The sequence below is a fragment of the Sus scrofa genome, chromosome 15, assembly GCF_054392235.1.
Source record: "Sus scrofa isolate SSC_HxYL_T2T_F1_AM1 chromosome 15, Sscrofa_HxYL_maternal_Yorkshire_Landrace_v2.0, whole genome shotgun sequence".
Lineage (NCBI taxonomy): Eukaryota > Metazoa > Chordata > Mammalia > Artiodactyla > Suidae > Sus > Sus scrofa.
Window position 1 is genome coordinate 102359828 of NC_139397.1, and position 16672 is coordinate 102376499.

General features: G+C 35.6%; 1 long non-coding RNA gene across 2 annotated transcripts in view; it reads left to right on the plus strand.

The window, feature by feature from the left end:
* Positions 1–15955, plus strand: part of LOC102158086 (uncharacterized) — a 54698-nt gene extending 38743 nt beyond the window's left edge. The window contains exon 5 of one of the 2 annotated variants that reach the window (XR_014829881.1): positions 13091–15955. This is a non-coding gene — a long non-coding RNA (uncharacterized LOC102158086). The remainder of the gene's footprint in view (positions 1–13090) is intronic. The other variant, XR_014829883.1, reaches the window with a different exon arrangement.
* Positions 15956–16672: the final 717 nt, after the last annotated feature.

Below are 16672 nucleotides of genomic sequence, written 5' to 3' on the forward strand. Positions count from 1 at the left end.
TAAGGAAATCATTTTTTTAAAAAAATCTAGAATGTTTGACATTCCTCAAAGCAGCTGAACTGGCCTCTTCAAAAAGCCAGTGTCACAGGGAAAAATAAACATGAGTCCCCTACTAGAATAGAATCTAAAGAAACATAATAACCAAATAAGATGCATAAATTTTGAATGGATCCTGGCTGAAAAGTTATCTGTTAAAAGCATTTTGTAGGCAACTGGAGATATTTGTATATTCATGAGTGACATATGACATTAGGGAGTAGTTATTTTCTTAATTGTTGTAATGGCAGTATGATTATGCTGCAGTTTATTCTTATTCTTAAGAAATTCATGCTAAAATAGTAAAGTGTGATGATTTCCACAATTTATTTTAAGTAAGTAGTTTAAATGGCTCAGTAAAAATGTAAAATTCTAATAGCATCAATCAGGCAGATACAAATATATTTGTATGTAAGTATGCGTATATATATAAACAGATGGATAGATCGACAGACATGACAAAATGTTAATTTTGCTAAATCTTAACTAAGGATATGCAGGTGTTTACTGAACTATTTCACCTTTTCTGTATGTTTAAAAACTTACATACATACAAATTTTAATTAAAAAATAAAACAAGCCAAAGGAAAGTAGTAACCCAGCAAGACTAAACATTATCACTGTTACTAATAATAACCATTTATTTGTCACCTGCTATAACTATAAACCATATTAATTGCTATACATATATTACCTGATTCATTTTTCCCAAAATTGCTTTAAAATACACATAAACATACTATCTTAACCATTAAGTGGCATTACGTACATTCACATTGTGCAACCATCACCAACACCCACCTTCACAACTCTTTTCAACTTGAAAAAGTGGAACTCTATACCCATTAGACTATAAATCCTCCTACACCCCTCCTCCTGCAGCCTCTGAAAGTTACCATTCTACTTTCTGTCTCTATGAATTTGACTACTCTAGGTTCCTCATGTAAGTGGAATCATATAGTATTTGTCTTTTTGTGACCAGTTTATTTCATTTAGCAAAACTTCCTCAAAATTCATCCCTGATGTATCATGTTTCAAAATCTTCTTCCTTTTTTAAGGCTGAATAATTTTCCATTGTATATGTATGTCAAATTTTATTTATCCATTCATCTATTAATGGACACTTGTGTTACTTCCACCTCTTGGCTATTATGAATAATGCTGCTGTGAACATGGGTATACAAATGTGTCTTCAAGGTTCTGCTTTCAGATCTTTTGGTATATACTCAGGAGGGTAATTGCTGAATCATATGATATTACTAATTGAAATTAGTTTCTATTTCTTGAGGAACTATTATACTATTTTCCCTAATGGGTGTACCATTTTGTATTACCACCAGTAGTGCACAAGAGTTCCAATTTTTCCATACACTTCCCCAACACTTGTTATTTTCTGGTTGTTTTTTTTTTTAGTAGTAGCTATCCTAATGGGTATGAAGTTGTATCAGTGTTTTTGTAGTTTTGGTTTGAATTTCCCTAATGATTAGTGATGTTCTTCATCTATTAATGTGCTTACTGGCCATTTGTATATATTCCTCAGGGAAATGTCTATTCAAGTGCTTTCCTCATGTTTTAAATGGAGTGTTTGTTTTATTGTTGCTGAGTTACAGGAGTTTTTAATATATTCTGGATGTTAACCCCTTATCAGATTTTGGTTTGCAAATACTTCCTCCTATTCTATGGGTTGCTTTTTAACAATATTGATTATGCAGTTGATGCACAGAGGTTTTTAATTTTGATGTAGCTTAGCGATTTTTGTTGTTATTGCTATCTGATTTCCTTTTTATATAACCCTGAGAGTTTGGTATTATAGCTGAGTTTTACAACTGAAGAAACTGAAGCTTGTAGAATATGATTAACTTGGCCAAGTTCACATAACTACTACAAAGTGAAGCTGAGTTTCATATTCAGTTATATTGTCCTGCTAAACCATGCTGCAGTACTGATTTAAATATTTATATTGTTACAAAATTAAATTGATTAAGTAAGAGAGACTTCCCCAGATGGCAGAGCTTGAACAACCAAATGTCTTCATTGACACGTGAATGCTTAGAATCAAGGAAAGATAAACAGTCATGCACAACTTCTGGCATATTGTCACTCTTTGAAATAACTAGGACAAGTTGAAAGGTTCATACTTTATGATAAGGGATGTTTAAATGTGGCAGCAGGTCCATTGTCTGAGATAGTCTCTAAAATTGAACTCAGTAGTTTATAGAATTGCTAAAGAAAGGTATGTATAGCATTCTCAATAAGTAAGTGTAAGGAAGAAATTTACTTAAAAGTATCTTTGCATAGGGACCATAAAGAAAGCTTCCCCTCCCCCATCTTTTGAACCATGATATGTGGTCTAGAAGGAAACCAAGGTCATGACCTAACATAAAACATGGAACCTAATAACACAATATAACCTATATCTATTTTTCTGTAAACATCTTTTTGCTCTTTGAAAGGAAACAGGAAGCAAGTTCAAGTGTCCTCCTTTAAATTTATATGTCTATTGAGAATATCATCTCAGTTTCTTATGAATTTTATTCTGGATATGAGACAAGTGAAACATTGCAAAAGAAATTTGAAGTTTCTAACACATATAAAAGGCAATACTGTCTTATTTCAAAAAGAAAAATCTACATTATAAAGGGTTAAAGTAGCAAATTTCGGCAATGTAGTCTGCCAACATCTTTTTTAAATCCATATGACCAAAAAACTCACTTTTCATAAGCTTATCACAGCAGAAAAGAGAGCAGGGGACCTGAAAACTGTTCTAATGCCCATCACTGGGGGAATTGATGAATCAGTGCCTTTATACAATGGGAAATTTTACTGCTATTTTAAAAATAAACTAAATCTTTTTGTGTGAACTTGAGGGGGAATATTATTTCTTCTCAATAAAAATAGCAAGTTGTAGAAATGTATATATTTTGATCCCATCAGGAGTCAGAATAGGGTGTGGAAGGATAAACAGTGGAATGTACATATGAATTATTTTAAGACTGGAGGAAGAGTTGAAGGGAGATATAATCAGTGTCTTTAGATCTCATATTGTGATCTTGTTACAAGATCTGATTTGTAATTTTTTAATTTAATAAAGAAAAAAATGTAAAGTTCTTCCTAGGCCTCAAAAAACATATAAACCATGATCAAGTGGGATTTATCCCAGGGAAGCAAGGATTTTTCAATATCCACAAATCCATCAGTGCAATAAAACGCATTAACAAACTGAAGAATAGAAACCATATGATCCTCTCAATAGATGCAGAAAAAGCTTTTGACAAAAACCAACAATAATTTCTGAATAAAAACTCACCAAGTGGTGTGCATAGAGGGAACCTACCTCAACATAATAAAAGCTGTATGTGACAAACCCACAGATAACATCATTCTCAACAATGAAAAGTTGAAAGGATTCCTGCTAAGATCAGGAACAAGACAAGGATTTGCCCATTCTCACCACTTCTTTTCAAGATAGTTTTGGAGGTCCTAGCCATGGCAATCAGAGAAGAAAAAGAAATAAAAGGAATCCCAACTGGAAAGGAATAAGTAAAACTATCATTGTTTGTATATGACATGATACTGTAGCATGGTTTAGTAGAACAATATAACTGAATATGAAACAGCTTCAAAAAAAATCCTAAAGATGCTACCAGAAAACTGTTAGAGCTCACCAATGAATTTGGTAAAGTTCCCAGATGCAAAATTAATACAAGAAATTAACTGCACTTCTATATACTAACAATGAAAAATCATAAAGAGAAATTAGAGAAAGAATCCCATTTACCATTACATCAAAAGGAACAAAATAATTAGGAATAAACATACCTAAAGAGACAAAAGACCTGTACTCTGAAAACTATAAGACACAAAGAAATCAGAGATGACACAAACAAATGGAAAGACATACCATGATCTTTCCTTGAAAGAATCAGTATTGTCAAAATGACTATACTGCCCAAGGCAGGCTACAGACTTAGTAGAATCCCTATCAAATTACCAATGAATTTTTTACAGAACTAGATCAAACCATTTTTTAAAAATTGTTTGGAAACACAGAAGACCTCAAATAGCCAAAGCAATCCTGAGAAAGAGAAATGGAGCTGGAGGAATCAGGCTCCCTGACTTCAGACTATACTACAAAGCTACAGTCGTCAAAACAGTTTGGTACTGGCACAAAAAAAGACATCTAGATCAGTGGAACAGGATAGAAAGCCCAGAAATAAACCCAAGCACCTATGATCAATTAATCTATGTCAGAGTAGGCAAGAATATACAATCAAGAAAAGACAGTCTCTTCAATAAGTGGTTCTGGAAAAACTGGATAGCTACATGGGAAAGAATGAAATTAGAACATTCTCTAATACCATACACAAAAATAAACTCACAATGGATTAAAGACCTAAAAGTAAGATCAGATACTATAAAACTCTTAGAGGAAAACATGCCAAACACTCTCTGACATAAACCACAGCAATAGCAATATCTTCTCAGATCCACTTCCTAGAGTAATGACAATAAAAACAAAAATAAATAAATGGGACCTAATTAAACTTAAATTTTTTTTCACAGCAAAGGAAACCATAAACAAAACAAAACAAAACAAACAACCCACAGAATAGGAGAAAATATTTGCACATGAAGCAACAGACAAGGGATTAATCTCCAAAATATATGAACACCTCCTGCATCTCAATACCATAAAAACAAACAGCCCAATCAAAAAATGGGCAAAAGATCTAAATATACATTTGTCAAAAGAAAACATACAGATGGCCAAAAAAGCACATGAAAAGATGCTCAACTAATTATTAGAGAAATGCAAATTAAAACTGCTATGAGGTACCACCTTATACCAGTCAGAATGGCTGTCATCATAAAGTCTGCAGGAAATAAATGCTGAAGAGGGTGTGGAGAAAAGGGAACCCTCTTTTTGGTGGTAATGTACATTAATCCAACCACTGTGGAAAACAATATGGAAGTTCCTCAAGAAACTAAAAATAGAACTACTGTACAATTTAGCAATCCCACTCCTGGACATCTATCCAGAGAAAACCATAATTCAAAAATATACAGGCACCCCAGTGTTCATTACAATATCCAAGACATGGAAGCAACCTAAATTTTCATTAACAGAGGAATGAATAAAGAAGATATGGTACATATACATAATGGAATATTACCCATAAAAAGGAATAAAATAATGGCATTTACAGTTACATGGATGGACCTAGAAACTATCATCCTAAGGAAAGTTAGACAGTGAAAGACAAACATCATATGATATCACCTATATGTGGAATCTAAAAAAAAAAATGATACAAATGAACTTATTTGCAGAACAGAAACAGACTCAGAGACTTTGAAAAACTTATGGTTACCAAAGGGGACAGGTGAGGGGGGGAATGGGATGTATGGACTGGGGGCTTAGGATTGGCATATGCACAGTGAGGTATGTGAAATGATTGCCCAAAGGGTACCTGCTGTATAGCACAGAGAACACTACCCAGTGTTCTGTGATAATCTATATGGGAAAAGATTCTAAGAGAGAGGAGTTCCCATCGTGGCGTAGCAGAAACAAATCTGATAGGAACCATGAGATTGCAGGTTCAATCCTTGGCCTTGCTCAGTGGGTTAAGGAACCAACGTTGCCATGAGCTGTGGTGTATGTTGCAGACACAGCTCAGATCTGGCGTTGCTGTGGCTGTGTCATAGGCCAGGGGATACAACTCTGATTCGAACCCTAGCCTTGGAACCTTCCTGTGCCATGGGTGCAGCCCTAAAAAAAAAAAAAAAAGAATCTAAGAGAAATGTATATGCGTATATGCATGACTGGGTCACTTTGTTGTACAGCAGAAATTATCATAGCCTTTTAAAATAACTACACTTTGATAAAACTTAAAAAAAAAAAAAACACACAATTGCTAAAATTGAATTCTAGGCAACGGAATTGTTTCCCTTTCCTTTTCCTGAAAAGCACTTAGTCAGCTATAATCACACAAAAGAAAAAATGTTTTACTTTGAGTGAAATCAATTAATAACTTGAAATCAGTTGGACATACTTTAACTTGATTATGAGATGGGAACAATAAGCCTGATATACCCCCAAATAAACATTGCACCATATATTTAATGAATGTGTTTATTGGTTACTAATCAATGTTTGAAACCAGAACTCCTGAATGAAGCTGACCCCAAGCCCTGCAGTCAGACTGTCTCGATTCAAATCCTGTCTGATGTTCACTTGCTGTGGAGTATTGGATTTATTACTTAACCTATCTTTAGGCCTCCATCTGCTCATCTGTAAAATAAGAGATAATTCCCTTAGAATAGTGCCATGCATGTAATAAGTTTTCAAAAATGAGTTAGGCTCTCTGCTATAGGATTCAGTTTGCCTTCAAATAGATCATAGTGAAGCAGGGACACAAACTTTTAAAAATTACCAAGAATCTACCAACCACAGCACAGGGAACTATATCCAGTCTCTTAGGATTGAACATGATGGAAGATGGAACATGATGGAAGATGGAAAAAAAAGAATGTGTATATATGTGTGTGTATATATATGCATGGATCACTGTACTGTACAGAAATTGACACAACACTATAAATCACCTATACTCTAATAAATTAGCAAGTAAGGCAGATAATGAAGATTTATTTTGCAAAGGATCACAAATATTTTTATTCCTCCCAAGTGGTATGGTCCCTAGCAGCTTCGAGATCAGCCAAGGGTTGTAAATATATAAGGCCACTTAGACTGCCACTATGGGCACAAGTCTGTAAAGAGAGCAAGTTTGAGAAGAGGAAGATGACTGTTTTCTCATACCTGGAATCATATGGTATGTTCAGAAAAGGATAAATGACTTTTAAATCTAAATTACCTTTATATAAATTATTATAACAAATCAGTAAAAACTGGTATGATTTTAACAAAAGGATGATCACTCTGGGACTCAAATGAACATAGAGGGCATTAATGCCATGAGAAGAGCAAATAATGACAAAATATCTGACAAAACTTCTTTCTTAAAAAGTTTTATTAGAGTGTAGTTGCTTTACAATGTTATGTTAGTTTCAGGTGTACAGCAAAGTGATTCAGTTACACATATACATATATCCATTTTTTAGATTCTTTTTTCATAGAGGTTATTACAGAATATTAAGTATATTTCTCTGTGCTATATAGTAGGTCCTTGTTAATTATCTATTTTATATGTAGTAGTATGTATGTATTAACCTCAAGCTCCTAATTTATCCCTCCCCTCATGTTTTCCCTTTGATAACCATAAGTTTGATTTTGAAATCTGTGAGTCTCTGTTTTGTAAATAAGTTCTTTTTTTATCATTTTGATTAGATTCTGCATATAAGTGATATGATATTTGTCTTTCTCTGTCTGATTTAATTCACATAGTATGATACTCACCAGGGCCATCAGTATTGCTGCAAATGGGATTATTTCATCCTTTTTTATGGCTGAGTATTATTCGATAGTATATATGTATCAGATCTTCTTTATCCATTCTTCTGTTGATGGACATTTAGGTTACTTCATTGTCTTGGCTATTGTAAATAGTGCTGCAATGAACATTGAGTTTCATGTGCCTTTTCAAATTATGGTTTTCTCTAGATAGATGCCCAGGAATGGGGATTGCTAGATCATATGGAAGTTCTATATTTAGGTTTGTTTTTTGGTTTTTTTTTGGGGGGGGTTGCTATTTTAGGACCACACCTGCAGCATGTAAAGGTCCCCAGACTAGGGGTCAAATCAGAGCTGCAGCTGCCAGCCTGCACCACAGCCACATCAGTGCAGGATCTGAGCCATGTCTGCAACCTACACACAGCTCACGGCAATGCCAGATCCTTAACCCACTGAGTGAAGCCAGGGATCGAACCTGAATCCTCATGGATCCCAATCAGATTTTTTAACTGCTGAGCCACAAAGGGAACTCCTATATTTAGTTTTTTAATACTGCTTTTTTTACATATTGTTTTCCATAGCGGTTGCACCAATGTACATTCGCACCAACAGTGTAAGTGAGTTCCCTTCTCTCCATGCCCTCTGTAGACATTCATTGTAGACTTTTTAAAAACTTCTTTTTCCTCGTGATGCCATCATCACATATCTCATCAATGGCTGACCCTAGCAATATGACTTAATTAAAAGCAGATAATATCCACATATTTCCAATCCACTCAGGATAGTGGCATCTTCAGAACAAACTATATACAGCCACATTTTTTATTATTAACAATAAACAACCATTTGAATTTCCTAATTTTGCCCTTCCTGTAACAAGGAAGTCATAGTATCCTAAAGGAACTTTTATGGGTTGAATTGTGTCACCCTAAAAGATACATTGACATCCTAAACCCCTGTACTTCAGAATATGATCTTATTTTGAAATAAAATCATACCAGGTGCAGATAATTATCCTAAGGAGAGGTCATATTGGAGTAGGATAGATCCTCATAATAAGAGAAGAGACACAGACACAGGAAGAATGCCCCATAGTAATGGATGCAGAGATTAGAGTAATACAGCTGCTGCAAGTCAAGGAACACCAAAGATTGCCAGACAACCACTCAAAGCTAGGTAGAGGCAGGGAAGGATATCCCTATAGGTTTCAGAGGGATCATCACCCTGCTAACACCTAGATTTTAAGCTTTCAGCATCTAGACTTGTGAAATAAAAAATTTCTGTTGTTTTAAGTCAATAGTTTGTTAGAGCAATCCTAGGAAACAAATACATTATAATTTCATTATGGATGTAGTGTTTCACCAGGCCAGTTGTTGTTAATTGCAGTACACCTAAAATGCTTAGAAGACTCTAATTTAAACTTGATATAAAATCTTTATTTCTTATAAGTGACAAAAATATTAATACACTTTTTCCTATCATAAAGTCAAAGCAAGATCCATCATTGAGAAGCTACTGAACTCTTCTCAAATGCTCATGGAACATTTTCAAGAATCAACCACATATTGGGACACAAAGCTAACCTCAACAAATTTAGGAGCATAGAAATTAGCTCAAGTATCTTATCTAACCACAATGCCATGAAATTAGTAATCAACCATGGGAAAAGAAAAGAGAAAAAAACCTACTACATGGAGACTAAGCAACATGCTACTAAAAAACCAATGGGTCAATGAGGAAATCAAGAAGGAAATTAAAAACTACCTTGAAACAAATGATAATGAAGACACAACCTCTCAAAATCTATGGGATGCTGCGAAAGCAGTGCTCAGAGGAAAATTTATAGCAATACAGGCCTTTCTCAAAAAAGAAGAAAGATCCCAAATTGACAACTTAACCCTCTACCTAAATGAACTAGAAAAAGAAGAACAAAAAAGAACTAAAGTCAGCAGAAGGAGGGAAATTATAAAGATCAAAGAGGAAATCAATAAAATAGAGATTCAAAAAACAATAGAGAAAATTAATAAAACCAAGAGCTGGTTTTTTTGAAAAGATAAACAAAATTTACAAATCCCTGGCCAGACTCACTAAAAAGAGGAGAGAAAGAACCCAAATCACCAAAATTATAAATGAAAAAGGAGAAATCACAACGGATACTGCAGAAATGCAAAAAACCGTAATAGAATACTATGAACAACTACATGGCAACAAGTTTGACAATCTGGAAGAAATGGACAATTTTCTAGAATCTTACAGCCTGCCAAAACTGAATCAAGAAGAAACAGACCAACTGAACAGACCCGTCACTAGAAAAGAAATTGAAGAGGTCATAAAAACACTCCCTAGAAATAAAAGTCCAGGACCAGATGGCTTCACAGGTGAATTCTATCAAACATATAAAGAGGAATTGGTGCCCATCCTCCTTAAACTCTTTCAAAAGGTTGAAGAAGAAGGAATACTCCCAAAGACATTCTATGAGGCCACCATCACCCTCATTCCAAAACCAGACAAATATACCACCAAAAAAGAAAACTGTCAGCCAATATCTTTGATGAATATAGATGCAAAAATTCTCAACAAAATCTTAGCCAACCGAATCCAACAACATACCAAAAAAATTATACACCATGACCAGGTTGGGTTCATCCCAGGTTCACAAGGATGGTTCAACATACGCAAATCAATCAACATCGTACACCACATTAACAAAAGAAAAGTCAAAAATCATATGATCATCTCAATAGACGCAGAAAAAGCATTTGACAAAGTCTAACATCCATTCATGATCAAGACCCTCACCAAAGTGGGTATAGAGGGAACATTCCTGAATATAATTCAAAGCCATTTATGATAAACCCACAGCAAATATAATACTCAATGGGGAAAAACTGAAAGCCTTCTCACTCAAATCTGGAACAAGACAGGGATGCCTACTCTCACCACTGCTCTTCAACATCGTTTTGGAAGTCCTAGCCACAGCAATTAGACAAACAAAAGAAATCAAAGGCATCCATATAGAAAGAGAAGAGGTCAAACTGTCACTGTATGCAGATGACATGATACTATACATAGAAAACCCTAAGGACTCAACCCCAAAACTCCTTGAACTGATGAATAAATTCAGCAAAGTAGCAGGATATAAGATTAACATTCAGAAGTCAGTTGCATTTCTGTATACCAGCAATGAAACATTAGAAAAGGAATACAAAAATATGATACCTTTTAAAATTGCACCTCACAAAATCAAATACCTCGGAATACACCTGACCACGGAGGTAAAGGACCTATATGCCGAGAACTATAAAACTTTTATCAAAGAAATCAAAGAAGATGTAAAGAAATGGAAAGATATTCCATGCTCCTGGATTGGAAAAATCAATATTTTAAAAATGGCCATACTACCCAAAGCAATCTACAGATTCAATGCAATCCCTATCAAATTACCCATGGCATTTTTCACAGAACTAGAACAAACAATCCAAACATTTATATAGAACCACAAAAGACCCAGAATCGCCAAAGCAATCCTGAGAAACAAAAACCAAGCAGGAGGCATAACTCTCCCAGACTTCAAGAAATACTACAAAGCCACAGTCATCAAAACAGTGTGGTATTGGTACCAAAACAGACAGACAGACCAATGGAACAGAATAGAGAACACAGAAACTCTGACACCTATGGTCAATTAATCTTTGACAAAGGAGGCAAGAACATAACATGGGAAAAAGAAAGTCTATTCCGCAAGAATTGCTGGGAAAACTGGACAGCTGCAGGCAAAGCAGTGAAACTAGAACACACCCTCACACCATGCACAAAAATAAACTCAAAATGGCTGAAAGACTTAAATATAAGACAAGAAACCATCAAACTCCTAGAAGAAAACATAGGCAAAACACTCTCTGACATCAACATCATGAATATTTTCTCAGGTCAGTCTCCCAAAGCAGTAGAAATTAGAGCAAAAATAAACCCATGGGACCTCATCAAACTGACAAGCTTTTGCACAGCAAAGGAAACCAATAAGAAAACAAAAAGACAACTTTCAGAATGGGAGAAAATAGTTTCAAATGATGCAACCTACAAGGGCTTGATCTCTAGAATATATAAACAACATACAACTCAACAGCAAAAAAGCCAATCAATCAATGGAAAAATGGGCAAAAGTCTTGAATAGACACTTCTCCAAAGAAGATATACAGATGGCCAGCAAACACATGAAAAAATGCTCAACATCGCTGATTATAAGAGAAATGCAAATCAAAACTACCATGAGATACCACCTCACACCAGTCAGAATGGCCATCATTAATACATCCACAAATAACAAGTGCTGGAGGGGCTGTGGAGAAAAGGGAACCCTCCTGCACTGCTGGTGGGAATGTAAACTGGTACAGCCACTATGGAGAACAGTTTGGAGATACCTTAGAAATCTATACATAGAACTGCCATAGAAAAAGAAAGAATGGGATAAAAACCTCAGATGGCCTCAATGAGATTCTCTCTTCTAAATGGAAAGGCCTTGCATATTCAGCTTTCAAAAGGGTTCTTTCTGTAGGTTTGAAAGATGGGCAACACTAGCTAAGTAAACATGTTCTGCAATTGTAGAGACTTGGTATAAAGTTTCATTATGAGTGAGCATCTCCAGCAATTTTTTTTTTCTTTTTACCTAAGTAGTGATTGAGGTATGCACTGAAGTAAACAAATAGTTTTCTTACATAAGTAGAATTTTAAGAGATCAAGGCTACTATTAAAGTAAGGCAGATTACTCAATGGCCCCCTCTTCTAACCTTCAATTCATATCCCAAGATTTCACTTTATAGGATATTGTGGCCTTGATGCAAAGATGGCAAGGATCAAAATGTGCAGCTAGACAGACTCTTTCACACAGTTGGAAAATTTAAAGCAAGGAATTGAGCAGGAATCTTCAAAGTTATATAAGTTGGCAAAAAGATGTGGAAATTATCTCCAAAGAGACATAAAAACTGATCAATGCAACTTAACAAAAATATACTGGGTGTCTACTACATGTTTGTGACTATGCTAGATGTAGCTTGTCATTAAGACATAATCCCTGCCTCCAAGGAATTCAGACCTAACAAAGGGGATAAATATAGAACCAAATAATAACACATTAAAAGCTAAATTTTAAGATAATATTAGAAGTAGTACAGAAACAGGAAATCAGTTCATTCTATAGTAATCTGGAACACTGAGAGGAGATAAATGAATGGACTCTCAACAATGAGTAAAATATATGGAGAAAAGAGATGGGAGGGTGCAGTTCCTGGCCAGGGGAATAGCTTGTGCAATGATGCAGAAGTATAAAAGTTCAGTCCATAAAAAAGAGAATGCCCTAGTGGATCTAGGGTATAGATCACAGAGTGCATGCAAGACAACTTGAGGTCAGTTTGGAAGGAGAGATCCAATTATGAGAGATTTATTACTTTGATAGTGGACAGAGCCTATGAGATTGGGAAAAGAACTAGTTACCATAGGATCTGAAACCTACACTATGTAAACCAGATTGTTTTTATGCTTCATACTTTTTTCTGTGCTTAGGTCTTTATTATTATGGTTCTGTGTTTGGTTAATATTTGAAAATTCCATGGTATAGTAATTGTAATAAAGATAACTGAAAGATAGTGTTCCTTTTTGTGCTTAAATCAGATCTTTAAAGGAGCTGCAGACTAGCCCTGGAGAATGGCTTGATGATAGTGAGAGTTACTGGAATAAGAGAACCCCAAGATAAAGGTAAATTCAGGAAAACAAAGAAGCAGTTACTTGTTCATCTGCACTCTGCTTCCAAGATGATCTTCCAGTGTCAAAAATCTATGGAGGTTCTGGTTTTGTTTGTAACTAAGGAAGATGATCTTTCAGCAGCTAACATATATGATTCAGCTATCACACATTAAATAAGAATTGAGAACAGAAAAGTCTCTATGGTCAAAGAAACGTAATAATTGAGGAAATTATCAAAGTAATGTATGCAAATTGACCACTTAGATTGAGCTGTTATAAAGATATCATGGGGATCTGGTTGACTGTTTTCCAAAATATCTAGGTTTTCTTTCTTTATCTACAGACTCAAAAGCAATATGATTATTCAAAGTCAACAGATCTTTGGAAGACAAGTAATACCAGCTCCTAGATATTCATAGTAATATATCACAAACACAATGCTAATTCTAGGCTTCAGTGAAGTGTTATTATTAATGATCAAGAAGACCTTAATGTCCCCCTCAGTTTGTCTAGATTAGATAGGTTTGTCCCCAACTGTAATCCCTTTTCTTAGAGCATTTGCTTTACAAAACTTGTAATCAGAAATTCTTTCTCTTTTCTCTGAAATGTATACAGATCTCCTTAGAAGCCTCTTGTTAGTTTCATGACCCAGGGAATATCTTTACTAAAGACCTGATAGTCACCATTTTGAAACATATTCATAAAGGAAGATAGTGCTTTGTCTCCAAGAGTCTGTGGGAAGATTAGAGCCTAACTTCAGTAGATGCCTTGCTCCAAGGCATAAAATTTACTTTTGTTATGAAGATGTGAGAAAGTTTACATTTTCATTCTGTTAGGCCAATTAGGAGACACAGATGGTTTGTAATTCCCCTATTCCAGCTCTTAAAAACTCTACAGCCCTTTGTTTCAGTGAAGCTGAGTTTGGTCTCTTTCCCCTACTGCAGTAGTCTCAAGAAAAATGCTTTCCTTACCTGTTTGACTTAATCTAGTGCCCTTTTTCTATGAGAATGACCTCAAAAGATATTGATGTATTCCTTTTATACTGTGTTCCCAACCATTGATGACTCTTTGCCTTCATCATGTGATGTTTCATGGAAGAAATTTTAAAATCTCCCATTAAGACAAACCTCCTATATGAGATAAAAGTTTGTGGTGATGAATTTTTTGCACAGAAAAAGTCAAAATTGAGATTATTCAAAGTTTCAGATTCATTTGCCAATACTGTCTCCCATTCTGTGTTTTCTGTTTTGTTTTGTTTATGGTTTCCTTTGCTGTGCAAAAACTTTTAACTTTAATTAGGTCCTATTTGTTTATTTTTGTTTTTATTGTCATTGCTCTAGGAAGTGGATCTGAGAAGATATTGCTATGGTTTATGTCAGAGAGTGTTTGGCATATGTTTTCCTCTAAGAGTTTTATAGTATCTGGTCTTACTTTTAGGTCTTTAATCCATTGTGAGTTTATTTTTGTGTATGGTATTAGAGAATGTTCTAATTTCATTCTTTTCTATGTAGCTGTCAAGTTTTTCCGGAACCACTTATTGAAGACCACTTTTCTTGATTGCATATTCTTACCTACTTTGTCATAAATTAGTTGACCATCAGGACTTGGGCTTATTTCTGGGCTTTCTATCCTGTTCCATTGATCTATATTTCTGTTTTTGTGCCAGTGGCCATGCTGTTTTGATGACTGTAGCTTTTGTTTAGAAGATGTGGTATATATAAACAATGGGATATTACTCAGCCATAAAAATTATGAAATAATTCCATTTGCAGCACGATGCATGGACCTAGAAACCATCATACTAAGTGAAATTAGCAAAAAACAAGCAGCATATGATGTCATCTCTTTGTGGAATCTAAACAAAGGATACAAATGAACTTATTTGCAGAACAGAAATAGACTCACAGACTTTGAAAAATATTGTTACCAAAGTGGACAGGTGTTGAGGGGGTGGAAGGGATGGACTAAGGGTTCAGGATTGCCATATACATACTGAGGTATATGGAGTGACTGGCCAATAGGGACCTGCTCTATAGCACAGAGAATTCTACCCAGTGTTCTGTGATAATCTCTGTGGGAAAAGAATCTGAGAGAGAATGTAAATGTGTATATGTATGACTGGGTCTCTTTGTTGTACAGCAGAAATTATCACAACCTTGTAAATGAACTATGCTTCAATAAAACTTAAAAACATAAAGCAAAAAGAAAATTTTAGGATTCAAGAGTTCCTGTTGTGGCTCAGTGGGTTAAGAACCTTACATAGTGTCCATGAGGATGTGGATTCAATCCCTGGCCTCACTCAGTAGGTTAAGGATCCAGCGTTGTGGCAAGCTATGGCATAGGTCACAGATAAGGCTCAGATCCAGTGTTGCCATGGCTGGGGCATAGACTGGCAGCTGCAACTCAATTCAGCCCCCAACCTGGGAACTTCCATATGCTACAAGTTTATGCGACTATAAAAAGAAAAAAGAAAGTTTGGGGTTCAAAGTTAAAAATAGAATTAGATCAAGGGAGTTCCCGTCTTGGTGCAGAGGAAACGAATCTGACTAGGAACCATGAGGTTGCGGGTTCGATCCCTGGCCTCGCTCAGTGGGTTAAGGATCCAGGATTGCCGTGAGCTGTGTGTATGTCACAGATACATCTCGGACCTGGGGTTGCTGTGGCTATGGTATAGGCTGGCAGCAATAGCTCTGTTTGGACCCCTAACCTGGGAACCTCCATATGCCATGGATGCAGCCCTAAAAAGACAAAAGACAAAAAAAAAAAAAAGAATTAGGTCAAGATTCCAATTAAGAGATTCCAAAATATTACTAAATTCTTTAAAAATTTGCCACATTAAAAAGCAAAAGTTCTGTGTGATCTGACTTGGAAGGGTGAACAAAGCTAACTCCTCTTTTAGTTAGAAAGGCAACTCTGGAGAACTTGCAAGGAGCCACAAATAATTGTAGAGAAAGAACACAGCAATGTTGGGGTTAGAGAGACTTCAGTTTGAATTGTAGCTCCACCACTGATTATATTTGTGACTCTGGGCAAATTACTCCTTTGTCTTTGCAAAGAAGATAATCATACCCCTTTGGCCACGGGGTTATATGAGTTGTATGTGAGAAAATATGTGTAAGTAAGGCAAATGGTGGCTTTTACCACCTTCTCAGGCCACTAGTGTCTTAGACAGCTGTGCAGTGCTACAGTGCTTACCATATAAGGACATTGTTAGGATGTGCCAGGACAGCAACAGAGACTCCTTCAGAAGGAACTCTACCCTTACCACCTCCCCCCTTTCCTAGAGTGATGGAAGTCCCTTGTCAGCATTCTATCAGAATTTGCAGGGAATCTGGCTGGAGCACCTGCCTGGCTGCACCGAGGTAATTGGCTCTCCTCTCTTTTCACCCAAGAGAACAAGTGCTTCAAACTCTCTTGCGCACAGGAGGACAATTAAGTCCAATCATTAACTACACAGATAGAGCATATTCAGTCCACTGTGAAAGA